This window comes from Anolis sagrei, chromosome Y (genome assembly GCF_037176765.1).
Source record: "Anolis sagrei isolate rAnoSag1 chromosome Y, rAnoSag1.mat, whole genome shotgun sequence".
Lineage (NCBI taxonomy): Eukaryota > Metazoa > Chordata > Lepidosauria > Squamata > Dactyloidae > Anolis > Anolis sagrei.
The window spans coordinates 21,840,790-21,862,304 of NC_090035.1; the positions used below are offsets into that span (position 1 = coordinate 21,840,790).

Sequence of the window (21,515 nt, forward strand, 5' to 3'; positions counted from 1 at the left end):
TCTACATCCTGGTGCGGTTTGGAGGATGATGCACCATGGATGATGGGATTTCAAGGACCTCCACTCACTTCCCAAGACTGCTGCAACCCTCATCTAATGACCAATCAAGACCAAACTTGGCACACAGAGCCCCCATGAGAGACTCAACATCCTGGTGCTGTTTGGAGGAGGACGGACTTGTATGCGGTGGATGTGTGGCGGTGTATGTTCCGGCTTTCTGATTGGCCAGCATGAAAGTTCCAAGATTCTGACTGGCTGCTGCTGTGGTGCTATTTGCATATGATCCCTGATTGGCCTGCTTCAACAGGAACCCCTGGTGGAGAAAAGGGTTCATGACAGAAACAGGGACATGACAGAAGGAAATTTGCATATGGTCTCTGATTGGCCAGCCTCAATTCCAAGATTCCGAGATGACAAAGAGAGGAAAGGCAAGGCCAGGGGCTCTGTCAGAAAATTACCAATACAGACCACACTTGGCAAACAGAGCACACAAGACCCAGTCTACATCCTACTGCAGTTTGGAGGAGGATGACCCATGGATGATGGGACTTGCAGTACCATCAGTCACATTCTGAGACCGCTGTTAACCCCATCCAATGACTGATCAGGACCAAACTTGGCACATAGACCTCTCATGACCCACTTTACGTCCTGGTGTGGTTTGGCTGGGGATGGACCATGGATTATGGGACTTGCAGTACCTTTGCTCAGTTCTTAAGACCACTGCAACCCTCATCCTATTAGCGATAAAGATCAAACTTGGCACACTGAGTCTCCATGATGCACTCTACATCCTGGTGCAGTTTGGAGGACGATGCACCATGGACGATGGGGCTTGCAATACCTGCACTCCCTTCCTACGACCATTACAACTGCCAACAATGATGGGTCAGGACCACAATTTACACAGAGAGCCTGCATGACCCATTCTACATCCTGGTGCGGTTTGGAAGAATTTGACAATGGATGATGGGACTTGCAGTCACTGCACTCACTTCCTGAGACCACCGAGACCCTCGCCAATGACTGATCAACACCAAACTTGGCACACAGAGCCTCCATGACCTACTCTACATCCTGGTGCACTTTCGAGGAGGACAGACCATGGTTGATGGGATTTCAAGTACCTCCACTCCCTTCCCAAAATTGCTGCAACCCTCATTAATGACCAATCTAGACCAAACTTGGCACACAGAGCCCCCATGACCCACTCTACATCCTGCTGCAGTTTGAAGGAGGATGGACTTTGGATGATGAGACTTGCATTACCTTCACTCACTTACTGAAACCACTACCACCCTCATCCAATGGCTGATAAAGACCAAACTTGGCACACAGAGCCCCCATGATCCACTCTATATCCTGCTGCTGTTTGGAGGAGGGTGGACCATGGATGATGAGACTTCAAGTACCTTCACTCACTTCCGGAAAACAATGCAGTCATTATTCAATGACCAATAAAGACCAAACTTGGCATAAAGAACCGCCATTACCCACTTTCTCTAATAACCCGGGCAGCGCCGGGTCCCCAAGCTAGTCTATAATAAAAGAGAGTGTTTGTATGGGACAGAGGAATTGTGGAGGGCAGACGGTGTATGTGCCAGCGTTCTGATTGGTTGCCGCTGTGGTGCTATTTGCATATGGTCTCTGATTGGCCAGCTTCAATAGGAGCCCCTGGTGGAGAAAAGAGTTCATGACAGAAATGGGGACATGAGAAGGAAATTTGCATATTGTCTCTGATTGGCCACCCTCAATTCCAAGATTCCGAGATGACCAAGAGAGGAAAGGAAAAGGCCAGAGGGGGCTGAGTCAGAACATTACCAATACAGACCAGACTTGGCATACAAAGACCCATGACCCACTCGACATCCTACTGCAGTTTGGAGGAGGATGAACCATGGATGATGGGACTTACAGTACCATCACTCACATTCTGAGACCGCTGTTAACCTCATCCAATGACTGATCAGGACCAAACTTGGCACATAGACCTCTCATGACACACTTTACATCCTGGTGTGGTTCAGCTGGGGATGGACCATGGATTATGGGACTTACAGTACCTTTGCTCAATTCTTGAGACCACTGCAACCCTCATCCAATTAGCAATAAAGATCAAACTTGGCACACTGAGTCTCCATGATGCACTCTACATCCTGATGCAGTTTGGAGGAGAATGCACCATGGACAATGGGGTTTGCAATACCTGCACTCCCTTCCTACGACCATTACAACTGCCAACAATGATGGATCAGGACCACAATTTACACAGAGAGCCTGCATGACCCATTCTACATCCTGGTGCGGTTTGGAAGAATTTGTCAATGCATAATGGGACTTGCAGTCACTGCACTCACTTCCTGAGACCACTGAGACCCTCGCCAATGACTGATCAAGACCAAACTTGTGACACAGAGTCTCCATGACCCACTCTACATCCTGGTGCACTTTCTAGGAGGACAGACCATGGATGATGGGACCTCAAGTACCTCCACTCCCTTCCCAAGATTTCTGCAACCCTCATTAATTACCAATCTAGACCAAACTTGGCACACAAAGCCCCCATGACCCACTCTACATCCTGCTGTAGCTTTGGAGGAGGGTTGACCATGGATTATGGGACTTGCAGTATGTTTACTCACTTACTGAAACCACTGCGACCCTAATCCAATGACTGATCAAGACTAAACTTAGCACACAGAGCCCCCATGACCCACTCTACATCTTGGTGCAGTTTGGAGGAGGACAGACTGTGGATGATGGGACTTCAAGTACCTCCACTCCCTTCCCAAGATTGCTGCAACCCTCATCCATACCCCAATCTAGACCAAACAGCACAAAGAGCCCCCATGACCTACATCCTGCTGCAGTTTAAAGGAGGATGGACTTTGATGATGGGACTTGCATTACCTTCACTCACTTACTGAAACCACTACCACCCTCATCCAATGGCTGATAAAGACCAAACTTGGCACACAGAGTCCCCATGAACCACTCTATATCCTGCTGCTGTTTGGAGAAGGGTGGAACATGGATGATGGCACTTCAAGTACCTTCACTCACTTCCTGAAAACAATGCAACCATCATCCAATGACCAATAAAGACCAAACTTGGCATAGAGAACCGCCATTACCCACTTTCTCTAATAACCCGGGCAGCGCCGGGTCCCCAAGCTAGTATATAATAAAGGTGAAAGTTTGTATGCGGCAGACAAAAGTGTGGCGGTGCGACGGGAGGAGTATGTGTCAGCGTTTTGATTGGCCAGCCTGAAGGTTCCAACATTCTGATTGGCTGTCGCATTGGTGCTATTTGCATATGGTCTCTGATTGGTCAGCTTCAATAGGAGCCCCTGGTGGAGAAAAGAGTTCATGGCAGAAATGGGGACATAAGAAGGAAATTTGCATATGGTCTCTGATTGGCCACTCTCAATTCCAAGATTCTGAGATGACAAAGAGAGGAAAGGAAAAGGCCAGGGGCTGGGTCAGAACATTACCAATACAGAACAGACTTGGCCCACAGAGCCCACAAGATCCACTCGACATCCTACTGCAGTTTGGAGGAGGATGAACCATGGATGATGGGACTTGCAGTACCATCACTCACATTCTGAGACCGCTGTTAACCTCATCCAATGACTGATCAGGACCAAACTTGGAACATAGACCTCTCATGACCCACTTTACGTCTGGTGTGGTTTGGCCGGGGATGGACCATGGATTATAGGACTTGCAGTACTTTGCTCAATTCTTGAGACCACTGCAACCCTCATCCAATTACCGATAAAGACCAAACTTGGCATACTGAGTCTCCATGACCCACTCTACATCCTGGTGCAGTTTGGAGGAGGATGCGCCATGGATGATGGAACCTGCAATACCTGCACTCCATTCCTAAGACCATTACAAGCACTGGGATTGTGGCGCAGCTGGCTGTGTGTCAGCTGCATTAAGATCACTCTGACCAAAAGGTCATGAGTTCGAAGGCAGCCCGGGCTGGAGTGAGTGTCCAGCCATTGTGTAGCCCGTTGTTGACCTTTGCAACCCGAAAGACAGTTGCATCTGTCAAGTAGGAAAATAAGATACCACCTTGTGTGGGAGGCTAAATTTAACTAATTTATGAGGCCATAAAGAAAAAAAGACTCCGGGGAATGTGGAATGCGGAAGAACTTCATCGGTGTCGTTGATGGACGATGAAAAGCAGCAGCTCCCCTGGCGGCCAGAAAAAAGTTGGTGTATTTGTCTGTTAAATGTTGTTTGTCAAACTGGCATTGAATGTTTGCCATATATGTGTTTACTGTAATCCGCCCTGAGTCCCCTGCGGGGTGAGAAGGGCGGAGTATAAGAACTGTCAATAATAATAATAATAATACAACTGCCAACAATGATGGATCAGGACCACAATTTACACAGAGAGCCCACATGACCCACTCTACATCCTGGTGTGGATTGGAAGAATTTGACAATAGATGATGGGACTTGCAGTCACTTCGCTCACTTCCTGAGGCCACTGAGACCTTCGCCAATGACTGATCAAGACCAAACTTGGCACACAGAGCCCCCATGACCCACTCTACATCCTGGTGCACTTTCGAGGAGGACAGACCATGGATGATGGGACTTCAAGTACCTCCACTCCCTTCCCAATACTGCTGCAACCCTTACTAATGTCCGATCAAGACCAAACTTGGCACACAGAGCCACCTTGACCCACTCTACATCCCGATGCTGTTTGGAGGAGGATGGACAATGGATGATGGGACTTCAAGTTCCTTCACTTACTTACTGAAAACAATGCAGCCGTTATCCAATGACCAATAAAGACCAAATTTGGCATACAGAACCGCCATTACCCACTTTCTCTAATAACCCGGGCACCTCCGGGTCCCCAAGCTAGTCTATATATATAAATCTGTTAGGTTGGTTCAATGGGACAGCAAAACTCTAAAAAACCCCAACGAAACTTAACCAAAATTCCCATGCTCATAACACAACCCACAAGGTACAAACATATGTACTCAAAATGAAAAACAACACAACAACACACTCACAAATCGACAAAACTCAAAAAACCCAACGAAACTTAATCAAAATTCCCATGCCCATAACACAACCCACAAGGTACAAACATATCTACTCAAAATGAAAAACAACACAACAACATACTTACAAAACGGCAAAACAACAAAATTCAAAAAAACCCCAACGAAACTTAACCAAAATTCCCATGCCCATAACACAACCCTCAAGGTACAAACATATCTACTCAAAATGAAAAACAACACAACAACACACTCACAAAATGGCAAAACAACTGAGCATGCGCATTGGCACCCAGCCGCAAGTTCCCTGGCGCATGCACACAGCCTTCCGGCCAACGTTTCCTCTGCGGAAGCCATGCCCACTCCAAGCCCCGCCGCGCCGCTTCCCGCACACACACCCCCCCTGCCGCACACACACACACAACCCCATTCTCCATCACTCCCCCCGCCGTCGCACACACACGCAAACCCACGCTCCATCGCTCCCCCCACTCCTGCACACACACACGCAACCCCATGCTCCATCACTCCCCCCACCATCGCACACACACACACAACCCCACGCGCCATCACTCCCACCGCCGCCGCACACACACGCAACACCACTCACTCGCTGCCGCACACACACGCAACCCCACGCTCCATCACTCCCCTGCTGCCGCACACACACACGCAACCCCATGCTCCATCACTCCCCCTGCTGCCTCACACACACGCAACCCTGCCGCCGCACACACACACGCAACCCCACTCCCCCCGCCACCGCACACACACGCAACCCCACGCTTCATCACTCCCCCTGCCGCCGCACACACACGCAACCCCACTCTCCCGCCGCCGCACGCACACACGCAACCCCACGATCCATCACTCCCCCGCCGCCACACACACACGCAACCCCACTCCCCCCCGCCGCACACACACATGCAACCCGACGATCCATCACTCCCCCGCCGCCACACACACAAACGCAACCCCACTCCCCCCGCCGCCGCACACACACATGCATCCCCACGCTCCATCACACCCCCCGCTGCCGCACACACACACGCAACCCCACGCTCCATCACTCCCCCCACCGCCACACACACACGCAACCGCACTCCCCCCGCCACCGCACACACATACGCAACCCCACGCTCCATCACTCCCCCCACCGCCGCACACACATACACAACCCCACACTCCATCACTCCCCCCATCGCCGCACACACACATGCAACCCCACTCCCCCCGCCGCCGCACACACACACGCAACCCCATGCTCCATCACTCCCCCACCGCCGCATACACATACACAACCCCACACTCCATCACTCCCCCCACCGCCACACACATACATGCAACCCCACTCCCTCCCCCGCCGCACACACACACGCAACCCCATGCTCCATCACTCCCCCCGCCGGCGCACACACACACACACAACCCCACACTCCATCACTCCCCTGCCACAATCTTACCTCCTTTTACTTCACGCCACCTTCAAACCCCACCCCGCCCCTTCCCGCCCTGTCAAAATCCAGGAAAGACAGGAAGGAAGGAAAGAAGGAAGAAAGAGAAAGGGAGGTAAAGAAAAAGGGGGAAGGAAGGAAAGTTAGATAAAGAAGGAAGAAGGAAAGGAAAGAAAAGGAAAGATGGAAAGAAAAGAGAGACAGCAGAAGAGAAAGAAAAAGGGGGAAGGAAGGAAAGAGGTAGAGAAGGAAGAAATGAGAGACAGAGGGAGGGAAAGAAAAGGGGGAAGGAAGGAAGGAGAGAAAGAAAAAAGGGAATGAAGGAAGAAAAGAGGGAGTGGAGGAAGTGTGAAGATGTAGAGAAAGAGGGAGGGAAGGAAAGAGAGAAGGAAGGAAAGAGACCAGAAGAGAAAGAAAAAGGGGGAAGAAAGGAAGGAAGGAGAGAAGAAAAAAGGGAATTAAGGAAGGAAAGAGGGAGTGAAGGAAGGTGGAAGATGTAGGGAAAGAGGGAGGGAAGGAAAGAAGGAAAGAGAGAAGGAAGAAAAGAGACAAGAAGAGAAAGAAAAAGGGGGAAGGAAGGAAAGAGGTAGAGAAGGAAGAAATGAGAGACAGAGGGAGGGAAAGAAAAGGGGGAAGGAAGGAAGGAGAGAAAGAAAAAAGGGAATGAAGGAAGAAAAGAGGGAGTGGAGGAAGTGTGAAGATGTAGAGAAAGAGGGAGGGAAGGAAAGAGAGAAGGAAGGAAAGAGACCAGAAGAGAAAGAAAAAGGGGGAAGAAAGGAAGGAAGGAGAGAAGAAAAAAGGGAATTAAGGAAGGAAAGAGGGAGTGAAGGAAGGTGGAAGATGTAGGGAAAGAGGGAGGGAAGGAAAGAAGGAAAGAGAGAAGGAAGAAAAGAGACAAGAAGAGAAAGAAAAAGGGGGAAGGAAGCAAGGAGAGAAGGAAAGAAAAAAAGGAATGAAGGAAGGAAAGAGGGAGTGAAGGAAGGGGGAAGATGTAGAGAAAGAGGGAGGGAAGGAAAAAAGGAAAGAGAGAAGGAAGAAAAGAGACCAGAAGAGAAAGAAAAAGGGGGAAGGAAGGAAAGAGATAGAGAAGGAAGAGGAGAAGGAAAGATGGGGGGGGGGGGGGGAAGGAAGGAATGAGGGAAAGAAGGAGAGAAAGAGGGAAGGTTGGCCACAGCAACACGTGGCGGGTAAAGGTTGTTATTTCTATTATTATTATGCTATTATTCCTATTAGACCCTGACGGAATGGGAGAGGTGTCAGGTCCCAGAGGCAATGCATTGCATTATTGTTATTGTTATGATGCTGGTGAAATAAAAGGAAATAAAAAGAGAAAGAAGGAAGCAAACATGGAGGGAAGAAAGGCAAAGGAAGAAAGGGGGAGGGAATGAAGGTAAGAGAGAAGGATGAAACCAAGTAGTGAAAGAAGGAAAGAAAGAAAGAGGTAGAGAAGGAAGAAAGGAGAGAAAGGGGGGGGGAGGAATAGGTAGGTACTAGGGCTGGGCAACCACGGAAAAATTTGTTTCTAAACTCGATTAGTTTTTTGGGGTTTTTTGCGTTTCGATATTTAAAAGAATTCTGAATTTTTTCTTTTAAAAAGTTCGATATTTACGAAATTTCGTAAAATTACGAAACAATACGAAACGAATACGAAACAAATACGAATCGATTCGTTAATGGCGGACGCGACCGCGCAATATGCTAAAAAACCTCCATATGGGACAGGGGGAACTTTTGAAGCTTCCCTCTCCCTCTGTTGTTGACTGTTGGTGTGATATTTATAATTTTTTTTCACTGATTAAACAAACAACAGCTATAAAACTTGCCCCAGAAATGCGGAAATAATAACGAAATGATTTCAAAACGATTTCAAAATGAATACGAAACTAATACGAAGCAATTACGAAACAAATTGAAAAATTCGTTTCGTTTTTTAGATGCTCCTGAATGGTTCAATATCGCTTCGTTATCAAAAAAATAACGAATTTTTAACGAATTACGAAATTACGAAAAGAAACCGCCCAGCCCTAGTAGGTACCTCTCTTTCATAATAGTCCAGATATCTACCTCAACTTTGATAAGTTTTACTATAGGCCACAGCAACAAGTGGCAGGGCACAGCTATTTCTATAATAAAAGTCAAAACTTGTATGCGGCAGATGTTTGGCGGTGTATGTGTCGGCTTTCGGATTGGCCAGCCTGAAAGTTCCAAGATTCTGATTGGATGCCGCTGAGTAAAATGTAATTCCCCTTGTTTGTGTATCCAATGTAGCTTCAGAGCCTGTGTGTCTACGTTCTTTCTCTGTATTGCTCTGTGGAATACTCTGTTTCAATGTGAATGAAATAAAATAACCTTTTAATGCTTTTTAAAGTTTGAAAAGTATTCATGACAGGTTTTTTTTTTGGGGGGGGGGGCGGAATTGGGGGTTGTAGTCAAGCCTGTGCGAAGAGCACTGTGAGCCCACCAGCCACCTTCTGTGCTCTCCTTGAGGTGCAAAGCACACGGTAAGGGAGGATGAGCAGGGACCTACCTCTCAGTCCCTTCCCTTCCACAGGGAGCCATTAATTGTTCCAGGGTCTCCACACAGGGCCTGGTGGCCGGCCTTCGAGGGAAGGGCAGGAAGAGACATTTCTGCCGGGAGCCTTTCCAGGGCCTGCTTTCTGTCACCGCCTTCAGCTGCAACACAGGAAAAGAGGGGGATCCTTAAGACAGAAACCCACTTCAAGAAGAACGGGTATAATAGGAATGTTGGACAACTGAATAAAAAAAGAACATGAAAGAATGTTGCAGCAAAAGATGCGATCAGCAGTAGGAGAATGGAAAACATCAGATATACCAACTGAACAGTGAAGATGTGGTATAGAAATGGACAAGTTGAAGGATAAGTCACTAGATACCTTCCTAGAATAACATAAACCTTTTAACCAATATTTATCTGAGGAAAAGGGAAAGGCATTATTATTATTATTAGTAATAATAATAATTTATTACCCAAGGCTCAAAGCGGTTTGGAAATATAAGCTGTTAAGAAATGTGTCAATGTAACAATAAGCAGAAGGAAGCTATGTGTGAGACATAAGGTGCAAGAAAAGAAACTCATATTTATATATGTATATGTTTGTAATTTAGACTCTGTGATCAGAGCAGAAATTGATGTGATATAGTTTGATATGTAATTGCCAGGCATGTATGTCTTTATATATGTATGATTATGGTTGTTGTTGATTTATCGCTTTTTCTGTCAAAAATTTAAATTAAAAATATTGAGGAAACAAAAGGAAAAACAGCAGAACAGGTCTATCTAAGCCCATACAGGAAACTAACAGAGACTTCAGACAGAAGACATTTTCCAGTTCAGAAAACTATTATTATTATTATTATTATTATTATTATTATTATTATTATTGGCCAGCGTTATTGTTGTTATTTTTATTATAGCTGTTGTTAACCAACTCCATAACATTTATTTCCAAATGGAATGCTCCTTTGATAGTGGGGGGAAATCTATCAGACCTACCTAGGGACGCTTCATAGACCACTCCATGTTGGGTCAATAAATCCTTAAGTTTCTGCAGATCATCAGAGAGTTTCTTGGACTCCTAGAGAAGGCAAAGAGTATTGAATCCCCGGTGGTTTCTCTCAAGGACACGGAAGGCCTCCTTTTCTTGGCAGAGAGCAACTATCAGACTTTAAAGGTTATGTACCTGGTTGCACTTGTCCAAGGAGTCAAACGCCAACTCTGGGGATTCAGTCTTCCTCCCCTCTGTCTCTCTTGCTGCTTGATTGAAGCCAGCGTCTTCAAAGATCTCTCTCAGCCTTTTCTTGGATCCCTTGAAGAGCAGAAGGTGGGTGCAATGATGACCAACAGGCCAAGGGGATATGGGCAACTTGACGGTTCAGTTTGTTACAGCAACATTATTTAAAAGTATATGTGGTTGGATTACAAAATACAATGATGAATGAATTTTAATGTGACAATCACAAAACCGTAATATAAGGCATTAAAGCATTAAAATCAGAGTGTTTTTTTTAAAAAAATACATTAACATTAAGATTAATAATGCAAAACATTTAAAGCAAAAAGTCCCCAACACAAAGTTGTCTGAATTGGCTCTTATAAAATCTGTGGGTATAGACACTAAAATGGGTAGGTTAAAACGCTATCCACTAAAATCATCCATTATCATCCACAATTTTCCTACTTATTTTTATAGCAGCAGCACAAAACTTAGCCACCCTAAGAACAATCGATGATTCCCTTTCATCTATGAGATGTTTTAGATAATAGTTGTAATTTCTACCAGGAACCTTTTGTATGAGGGGAGTAATAAAAACAGATCCAATATCTCTATAACGATTACCTGAGTCAATGAGACTAGATGGCCATCTGTCAGGACGACTTTAAATTAAATTTTTCCTTTATGGCAAAAGAAGTTTGGACTGAATGGCCTCTGGGGTTTTTTTTCCAACTGTAGGATTCTACAACCCTATTTTGCCATAAACCCACTAATGCCTATGAGGCTGGGTGGCCATCTGTTGGGTGGGATCAGATTGCACTTTTCCTGGCTGAAAGGAGATGGGGGTTGTCTGGATGGCCCCTAGGGGTCCCTTTCATCAAGGATTCTATGATCCCTCTGAGCCAAAGAGGCTGCAGGGCCAGAGCTAGAGGGAATGTGGGGCTCCTGTGGGCCAGAACCCCCACTGTGTTCCCAAAGGGAGGGAGGACATACCTGCTCCGTGATGAGCTCGTCATACAGCATCTGCTCCACTCTGTCCTACTTCCGCTGGAGGTCTTCAGGCAGAGCAGGATACACTGCAATGGGAAAGAAGAGGAAAAAAAGGAGGATGAGAAGGAAGAGAAGTCTCTTACAGGATCTGGGCCTCTATAGCAATCCTAGGCTTGTTGCTCCAGAGATCACTTTTCATTGGCTACCAGTTAGAGAGAAAGCAGTAGCTTGAAGGGTCTGAAGGAGGGGATGCTGAGGTTTTAACTACCGTATATTCCGGCATATAAGACGACTGGGTGTATAAGACGACCCCCAACTTTTCCAGTTAAAATATAGAGTTTGGTATATACTCGCCGTATAAGACCACCCCTCTTCCATCACACACCAAATAAAAATAAAAAATAAAACATCAGATGTGATTTTAAATCCAAGACTATCAAAGCAGTATCCAGCTCTTCGGCTTAGAAATGGAGATGAGCGCCAACCCCCAGAGCCGGACATGACTGGACTTAACATCAGGAGAAAACCTTTACCTAACCGGTAAACTCCTGTATGTTTATTATTTATTTAACAGTTGTGGGTCCATGGAGCGTAATAAAGTTCTATAAATTTTTACCTTACCTTACCTTACCTTACCTAGAGTGAGACCAGGGCCGGGTCCAATGTCCTTTCCCCAACAACAACAACAATAATGGAAATCTAGAATTGGAAGGGACTCCAATGGCCATCCAGTCTAACCCTAATTCTGCCAGACAGGAACACATGTCCAAGCCCTCCCGACAGGTGGCCATCCTGTTCTACTTAATAATAGCAATAACAACAATAATAATAGAACCCTAGTGTTGGAAGGGACCTCAATGACCATTCAGTCCAACCCTATTCCTTCCAGGCAGGAAGACACAATGCAAGCCCTCCTGACAGGTAGCCATACAACTCTGCTTAACAATAACAACAACAGAACGCTAGAGTTGGGACTCCAATGGCCATCCGTTCCAACCCACTCACTCCTGCCAGGCAGGAAGACATAATGCAAGCCTCCCCAACAGGTGACCATCCAGTTCTAGTTACCATATATACTCGAGTATAAGCTGACCCAAATATAATCTGAGGCACCTAATTTTGCCACCAAAAACTGGGAAAATTTATTGACTCGAGTATAAGCCAGGGGAGGGAAATGCAGCAGCTAGTGGTAAGCTGAGGGGACAGAAGTTGTCTTAAAGCCATCTTGTGCAGCTTCCAAAACCCAACATGTGAGAATATTTTGCACTTCAGCCAGATATTTCCAAGGTCATGCCCAAAGGGTTTGATGAATATGCCCTTTTTGAGATAGATCAGGCATGGGCAAACTGTAGCCCTCCAGGTGTTTTGGACTTCAACTCCCACAATTCCTAACAGTCAGTATTTGAGAACACAGAAATGCTGGACCAGTCTAACAACCACCATGTCAGACTCCACAGAGAAGCCATTGAAATCCACAAGCATGTGGACAATTTCAACAGAAATGAGAAAACCATGAAAATCTGGCTACCAGTATTTAAAAAAACTCTAAAATCAGGACAGTAAATAAAAAACAACACCCAAAAGCAGGGGAAATCCAGACAATAAAAAAAATCAGGACCAGCTAAAACCTCCCAACAAAGGATACCCCCAGGCAGGAAGTAGCCAGGCTTTGAAGCTGCAAGGCCATTCAATCTTAATCAAGGTAGCCAATGGCAACATTCCCACTTGCCTCGAGCAGACAAGAGTTCTTTCTCCCACCCTGGACTTTCCACAGATATATAAACCCCACTTGCCATGTTTCCAACAGATCTCACAACCTCCAAGGATGCCTGCCATAGATCTGGGCAAAACATCAGGAGAGGACACTTCTGGAACATGGCTATACAGTCTGGAAAGCTCACAGCAACCCAGCCAGTAGCTGTTAGGAATTGTGGGAGTTGAAGTCCAAAACACCTGGAGGGTCAAAGCCTGATCTAAATGCAACTTTTAGCATTAAAGGAAAATGTGTTCATGATTTTCCCACTTAATACACACATTGTTGACATGGCTGGAAATGGGTTAATTTCTCCTGCTATTAAAAAAGCATGTTCTGGATATGTCTCAAAAGCTAAACTTCTGTTATTTTTCCATACGTATATCTGGTGATGGGAGTTTGTGCTCAACAGAACTGAGCCTTTTGTGTTTTTCTACAGTACTACTGATGTACCTTAAGAAACATAGGATGCTTCTCTACCAGGCATGGGCAAACTTTGCCTATGTCTGGTGTTAGGAATTGTGAGAGTTGAAATTCAAAACAATCTGATAGAAAACTGGGACTTATAGTTTGGTATGGTACTGGCTCTCTTAAACAGGGAAGGCTAAGGACCTTGTAAAACTACAACTCCTGTGATTCCATGGCACTGAATCTGTGGCAGTTTTTTTTGGGGGGGGGGGGATTCCCCTTTAAGACTAGCTCACCCCTTGCACTGGTGATTCCCCTTTAAGACTAGCTCGCCCTTGCAGTGGCAATTCACCTTTAAGGCTAGCTAGCTCTTGGTTGCAGAAACAAAACAATGGGGGAAAGAGACCCTTTTCTTCCTCCCTTTGCACGCTATTTAAAACTTTTAAAACTTAAGAGCTGCTGAAAGGAAGGGGGAGCTGAGCAAAGATAAAGGAAAGAAACCTCAAAGAGGGGAGATGGATCAGGAGAAAGAAGTTTCTCCAGCAGGTCTTTCTCCGAGGTGCCTTTGTTTTGACTCTCCTTGAGTAGCCCGCCTGCCTGCCTGCACTGGAAGGAGAGGAGAGGGAGAAAGAGGCCTGAGCTAGCCGGGAATGGGAGGCTTGGGGGCAGCCTCTTCTGCCCCTTTTTCCTTCAGGAGGAGGACGGGGAGGAGGAGGAGCAGCACTGCTGCCGGGGGTGATGGCCAGCTGGGCTTGTGCAAGGGCAAGAGCAGCAGGCTGCGCTGCTTGGGGATGGCGAGGAGGAGGATTGGCAGGTCTGCCGGGAGTGGTGGCCAGCTGGGCTGCGATACCAGCAGGCTCCCTTTGGCCTCTGATGGCTGCTCGTGTCCCTCGCTCTCGGCATCCTCAAGTGGTGGAACTTATAGCCGGCACACAAGATGACCCCCCACTTTTAAGATGACTTTCTTGGTTTAGAAAGTTGTCTAGTATGCCAGTTTTTACGGTAGATAATGTGTTTTAATTGATTATTTGTAATGTAGTGGAAAACGTAGTTTCCAACCCAAAGTTCTTACCAGTTCGCTATGAATCCAAAGCAGGAGTCCAAGAGTTTACCAAGCAATCACAAGCTTTATTCATATTGCGCAATAGGAGACAGACAGTGTCATGTACATAACATGGCAATCAAAAGATCTGTCTGCCCTGGATCCTCTGGTCCTGGGGCTTTTATAGAAGGGCTGTTTACGAAGAAGAAGTTCCCCTTTTCTCCTATCGACAGTTTTGGGTTGGGCAACCCATTCCTTCTGCGTAAACACTTTGGGGAATCGGCCCACCGCAAAACTGTTCATATTTAGCAAGACCCTTTCCGTTTTTGTAAACATCTCCCATATACATTATTTATGGCATAACATATTGCATACATTTCTCAACAGTAACTAGCTGACCACATACAGTCTCTTGGTACAAGCTGACAAGCTGCTGCGTATTGCGACACCTATTTCAGAAGACAGAGAAGCAAAGGTTGCTTTTTAGACTGAGAGCTTGGAAATATGCTTTCCCTGACACTTTTGAGATAGATAAGCCCAAAATGGAGAGACCCTGGTTCATTGCTTCTCTCATTCCCTCATTTTTTCTCTTGGGACTTAAGAAAACATTCTTAGTTCCAACTTATAGATTTTCTGACTCCAGGATTTTGTTTAGTTTCTTCGATTTCATGTATATAATAGCACGCTTCTGTCTATCTCTAGTGTTAGTAGCTTTTATCACCGTCTCAATCTTGTTTTTCAAGCAAGGCACTATACATGGTGTCACCAATATAGCAGAAAGGATAAGCAGCATTATTATAAAAACAATAACAGGAATATCTTTTAACCATTGAAGATTTGGTAACCAAGACGTCAACCAAATGAACTCTTTGGTTTTTGATGGGGAGTTATTATTCTTTATGCTGGAAAATAAAATGTTTATTTTCCCTAAGTCTGTTTCGATTTTCCCTGATTCATTAACATAGTGGCAACACATCCCCTGTAAACATAAACATAGTCCATTTCCAACTGAGAACAGGTAATCTAGAACAATCCTTTGTTGCCCTCGCACCTTTGTTAATGAATCAGCTTTTTCTTCCGTTATTCCTGTTTTCCCCATTAGCTTTTGCATTTGCATTGATATTGATATAATCTGACTCTCTCTGAGATTAACTTCTCCAGCAGGAAATAAAATGGTCTCAAACCTCTTAATTTTATCAAGGTATGTGTCATCTGGGTCCTGTATATTTTCTTTATTATCTGATCCTTCTTTTGAATCATGCCAATCTAGGGTCTTATTCCATATCTCTCGGAGTTGTTTTTCTGAGTAGACCTTTACATTTGCTGGAAGCAAAGTACCAATAGTACAAACGCCTTTCCAGAACGGGGGTAGGAGCCTTCCAACCCAATGTCCACATAACCAGAACAATCCTGGGGGCAGACCTCCCATTGCAAATCTTGCTACTCCGCTAGTTTTACTGGCACCGAGTGATTGTCTTCTGTCAGCCTCTTTTAATGTTGTCTTTGCCACTGGGGGGGCCCTTTTTGGACTGGCTAGGGATCGGGCGATGAGGGGGCGCTCCCGCTCTCTCTGACGCCGTCTCTATACCTGCCACCAATACTGTTGCATGTTTTACAACATTACCATGTTGGCGAACCCCAGGCACACTTTTACTGACATTTTTTCCAGAGGCAGTGGATCTCTGCAGCCTCAAATGCCAGTCTAGGAAGTCTAGACAGATAGCTCTGCAAATGGGATAATCTCCAAGGTCTATTTGGTCCAATTTTTCATCCTTTTCAATTCTATACAATCAGGGGCTTCTGGTGAAGTTTCCCAATGAGTAATCAATATGTGACCCAGATCAAACATTCCTTTTCCTATCTCATAGTTTTTAGGTACAAACTTTGCTCAACTCTTACGAGTTATCAGTGGCCCCACCATCAGAGGCCATCCCTCTTGTTGAGAGGGAGGACTAGGTGTACAAACCCATGAATTAGTAACCTCCGTTGTGTTAACTATAGTTTCAATCATTACATGAAAACTATTTTGACTCCACCCTTCCTGTGATATTCCTAGGGGGATCATTTTTAACCAAATCAAATAACGTATGAATCTCGTGTTCACGCTTGAAGTGTCTACTCCAATGCTTTAACCTATAGCGTTAATCAGATAAACAGTTTTATAAAACAATTCCCAGCCCCCCAATGCCCCTTCGGTCTTTGGGGTAACTCTCGGAAGCTACCCTCCTTCCTTTCAAGGCAGTGCTTGCTCACTTGGCCTCAGGGAGGTAGCTCTAGGTAGCTGGATCTCCCTCCTCTTCAGGGTGGTTTTTTAGCCTGCCCCTTAACTTTATTTAAGAGTAAATGTCAATCAACAGTCCAAACTTTAATTTATTTGCCCATAAGTTCAAGTCTCTGATGAAATTATGATCTTCTCCGGAGTGGGTAGTTTATTAAACACCTTGCAGCTCACTCAGCAATGGGGATTATCAACAGCACCAATAGCAGTCGTTTCCACCTCGGTCTCAGGGACTCACTCTCTCTCGATCTCTCAGTCAGTTACCCTGGTCCCCTGGTAGGATAGAATGCATCCGCAGTAACATGGAAGGGGTAACACATCGATACAACTGCACACTTATCAATTCCAAATTTTAAAACCTTTTGTATGAACCATTTGTAACAATCATTTACATTTCTGTCAAATCTTCTTCCTTGCCTGGTTTGGAAATCACCAATTCATCCAGTCTCTTAGTTATGAGAATCCACTTCCTGAAATGTCCGGAACCTTGGATCTCATATTTTCCTCAAATCTTATCTTGTCTAGATATCAATTTGTGATTTTCAAATCATAGGCTACTTTAACCTTTGTATAATTACCATTAAGGTCTACCAATCAAGGGTAGGCACAATTGATTTTCACAAACCCCCTCTATACAATGTTTCAAATTCTTAACAATAGATTGTTGCATTTTAACAACCCAAAGCTTGGCTTCTGTCTCATAACTATATTTCCCCACATTCCACTGACACACCCAACTCACTTTTCTGTATACATTTTGACCTATCTACAGAGCTTTTTTTCTAAGAACAATTTAAACACCTTTTGATTTTTGTTTAATTTGTTGATTCTAGTGTTTGGGGAAGGCATTCAAAGTGGCCACATTTGAATTTACCCTTTTCCCAAAGGCACCTGAGTTTCTAATCATCTCTTTTATTTTCTGTAAACAATTCTCTTCAACACAGAGCATACAAAACACTCTTTTAGTTTGACAACATTTATAGACATACATCTCTCTTTCTCTCCTGTTCAACATAACACACACACACACTGAGTCATTTAACCCAAAACTGAATGTTTTTCAAACGGGGTGAGTCTAAGTGATCTCTCCCTTTAATCTTTTCCTTTCACACTCCAAGCCTCTATGCAAACACCACACTTCCTCTTTTTCACTCTTCTGCCTGGAAGAAACCACAACTGGCTTGAAGCCGGAAAAGGAAGATTTCACAGTCTCAAACTCAGCCTTCAACTCATTTATGCATTCTCTGTCTTTCATCACACATTCAATTGGAAAGGATCTTATTCTGTCTAAGCCTGCGTTTTCTCTCGAGCTTGTTTTTGGGACCTTGGGGTTTATTTACGTGTTCAGGGCTTAATCCAACCTCCATCTGCAGCTACATGGGACAGTAGCTGGGGCTCCTCAGCCGAATATTCCCTGAACATGAGATTTTTCCCTTTTTGGCTCCCCGAACAACTGCCTAACACCACCTGCTAATCAAGATCCTTCCTCTTTCTTTTTACAACAAATGAAACTCTTTTTCACACTATGGATCTATGGATATATTACAGACAAGGGAAAAGGAACCAATGGAGTTTTCTATTTATCTCAATCTCACTTAAGGAGGTAAGCCTTTTTCCTGTTTAGTTTGCTTTTTCTTCTTTTCAGATGACTTTTGCCTCTTAATGTATTCAGATTCAACTGCCAGCCTTTGTCCAAATGGGACAGTAACATAATCATCATTTTCTTGCCTACTACTTTTTCTCTTCTTTTTCCGATCACACTCATTCACAATACATTCTTTTCTGTCTGAATTAGCAGCAATCCAGCACGCGTTACCTTGTTGTGTAGTGTACCTTGTAGTGTTTTTAGACTACACACCGACAAACATAAAACATAAACAGACGTCTAACACTAACCTGGTTCTAGAGATTTTTCTTATTTTCTCTTTTCTCACTCTCTGGGAGTCTTCCCCTTTCTTTGGCAAACCCTTGGAGCGTCCCCCACACCCTCTCTGTCCCGAAGGGCCGGGCAGCCCCTCAGTTCAGGAGATCAGCTATTTGGGGAGAATTCCTCCACTGCTGAGCCAAAGCCTAATTTCTCACTCTCCCAGCTTTCCTTTCGTAGCTGACTTTGCCAATTGCTTGGTTTTGGTCACCCTCACAAGCCCTCTAGGACCTTTCTGAATGTTCAGTACCAGGCACCCGTCCCCGAGGATTTACCACAGACTATATGCAACCCCAAAGGACTATCCCAACCACGAGAGCTCTCTTTACTACCCTGAGGACTTACCACAGACGATATGCAGCCTCAGAGCGTTCATACAATTTATATAGCGCTTTTCTTCTATCTAGTAGGTTTTATGACATACGGTTTTATGATATACCCAACCTAGATAGCCTGGACTCTGTGAACTCTCTAAGACACACACTTTTGGCCAACTTTGTACTTCTGTCACAAGCATCCCGCAAAGCCCAAACAATGCATGCTCAAGAAATTCTACTTGCCTGATCCAAGCCTCTCAGGATCCCGTGGCAAGCGGTCCAGGTCCCACGGCCGTCTTTCAGAGGGGATGACAGCTAATATGCCAACCTCTCTTTCCCAGGGGGTATCAATTGTGGTTGCCTCTAACTTTCTAGTTTGGCAGAGTTTACGCTTTCCCCTCTCAGACACTAGCAAAACGAAACCATTGGTTCAGTATTGCGACCGCTTCTCAATGCAAATTGGTCGCAGCGTCCCAGGAGGGAGAACAGACTCTGTGGCTTCCAAAAACCACTCCTGCGGGATTTCAGCGATCCTGGCAGCGCTAGATCTTAGTGATCCTCTTAGCGCATCATCCCAGATGAGCCCCCAGAAAATGTAGTGGAAAACATAGTTTCCAACCCAAAGTTCTTACCAGTTCGCTATGAATCCAAAGCAGGAGTCCAAGAGTTTACCAAGCAAGCACAAGCTTTATTCATATTGCGCAATAGGAGACAGACAGAGTGTCATGTACATAACATGGCAATCAAAAGATCTGTCTGCCCTGGACCCTCTGGTCCTGGGGCTTTTATAAAAGGGCTGTTTACGAAGAAGAAGTTCCCCTTTTCTCCTATCAACAGTTTTGGGTTGGGCAACCCATTCCTTCTGCGTAAACACTTTGGGGAATCGGCCCACCGCAAAACCGTTTCATATTTAGCAAGACCCTTTCCGTTTTTGTAAACATCTCCCATATACATTATTTATGGCATAACATATTGCATCTCATTGGTTTTATTCGAGAGAAAAAGTGGGATGTAAACAACAATAACAATTGTAAATCTAGGTATTAAAATGTGTTATATTGCTTTTTATTGCGAGCCACTTTCAGTCTCTTTTTTAGAAAAAAAGTGCAATAATAATGGTATACTTTTAGTTTTTAAATTGCATCCCATTGGTATTACTGCACGTTGCTTTCTAGTCTCTTTTTTAGAGGGAAAAGATGGGATATAAGTAACAACAACACTATGTAACAAGATGTGAAAAAAATCTGTTCCTGGTCTGTAGGTGTTATTTCTTGTTTAATTGTATGGTCTTTACTTTGAAAGTAGTTGTTATACTCCAGAAAATTTCGTTATTGTGGTTGCCACAAACTAAGTTGAATTGGTTGAGACTCTATGAGATATTCATTAAAAAGCTAGAGCAAAATGTACTGCAGGACACCCACAATTCAACCTTTTAAGACCCAACAGACCCCTGCTCCTGCTGGAGCTCAGATACAGGCCTGAAGGCCCTGCTCCAGAGGCATGCATTTGTCCTACCTAAGAGGGAGTGCGGATGGCAGACCAATGGTGTCTCGAAGGTAAGCACATAAAGGCAGGTGCTGGGTTCAGAGACCTGAGCCAAGCGGTGGCTCTTCCCACAGGCAAGATGCACCTGAAAGGCAGGCGAGTGAGAAGGGAAGCCTTTACAGAAGAAACTGAGAGGGCAGCGTCCAAAGAGCACAGGTCCCTCACTCAGCCCTCTTGCTGACCTTGGTCTCTCTGTTCTTGGTTCCACAGGAGTCACCGTCCCTCATCCATATCCCCACAAAGGTCTTGTTCTCGATTTCCCATTCGCGCCAGATTCTAGAGGGAAGCAAAGTCTCTCAGAGGATGTTCTCTGAATATACATAGACCAAAAGGTAATGTTTCCCATTACCGGCATATGGCAGGACCCAACCATATTCTCTGAGGCGCGGCCCCTGGGAAGCCCCTTCCTGCCAAGCTCAGCTGCACCAGCAGGCACATGGTTCTTACCCCAGTATCCCACTGTAGGCATTCCACCGGAAAGTCTGTTCATGTTGTGTGATATTGCGCAAGGGGCAGAATTCATACTTGTACCTGTTGCGGGAAGAGGGAGAAAGAGAGGCCAGACAGGGTTATGGGGCTGTCCGTTAGCGGGGATCGCATCCAGGCCCTCCCAGCAATGGACTTACATGGATTCCACAAAACTGAAGCACTTCCCTGCCAATTGGAAGAGATGTGAGGGGCCTAGAAAGAAGGAGAGAGAGACAGGCTCAAGAACTGATGGGGAAAGGAGGAGCAGAGCAGAGAGAGAAGAAGAGAGAAAAGGTGGTGAGGAAGGTCAGATGAGTGATGGAAGGGAGAGAAGAAAGGAAGGAGATAGAGGAAGGAGAAGAGAACAGAAGGGAAGGAGAGGAGAAGAATAGAAAAGAGATGAGAGAAGAGGGAGATAAAGAAAACCAAGAGAGATGGAGTGTGAGCACCTCATGACCCACCCTGCTAGACACAGGTGGCCTTGATAAGACTTGCTGGACCTTCCCTTGCCCCATTGGTGAGTTTAGAATGAAGATTTCTTGCTGATAAGGACTAAACAAAGG

The 21,515-nt window shown here is 45.2% G+C and overlaps 1 pseudogene; it reads right to left on the reverse strand.

Annotated features, from left to right (window-relative positions):
* The window catches only part of LOC137095432 (N-acetylglucosamine-1-phosphotransferase subunit gamma-like), a 45,120-nt pseudogene that overhangs the window by 22,296 nt on the left and 1,309 nt on the right, over positions 1-21,515 (reverse strand).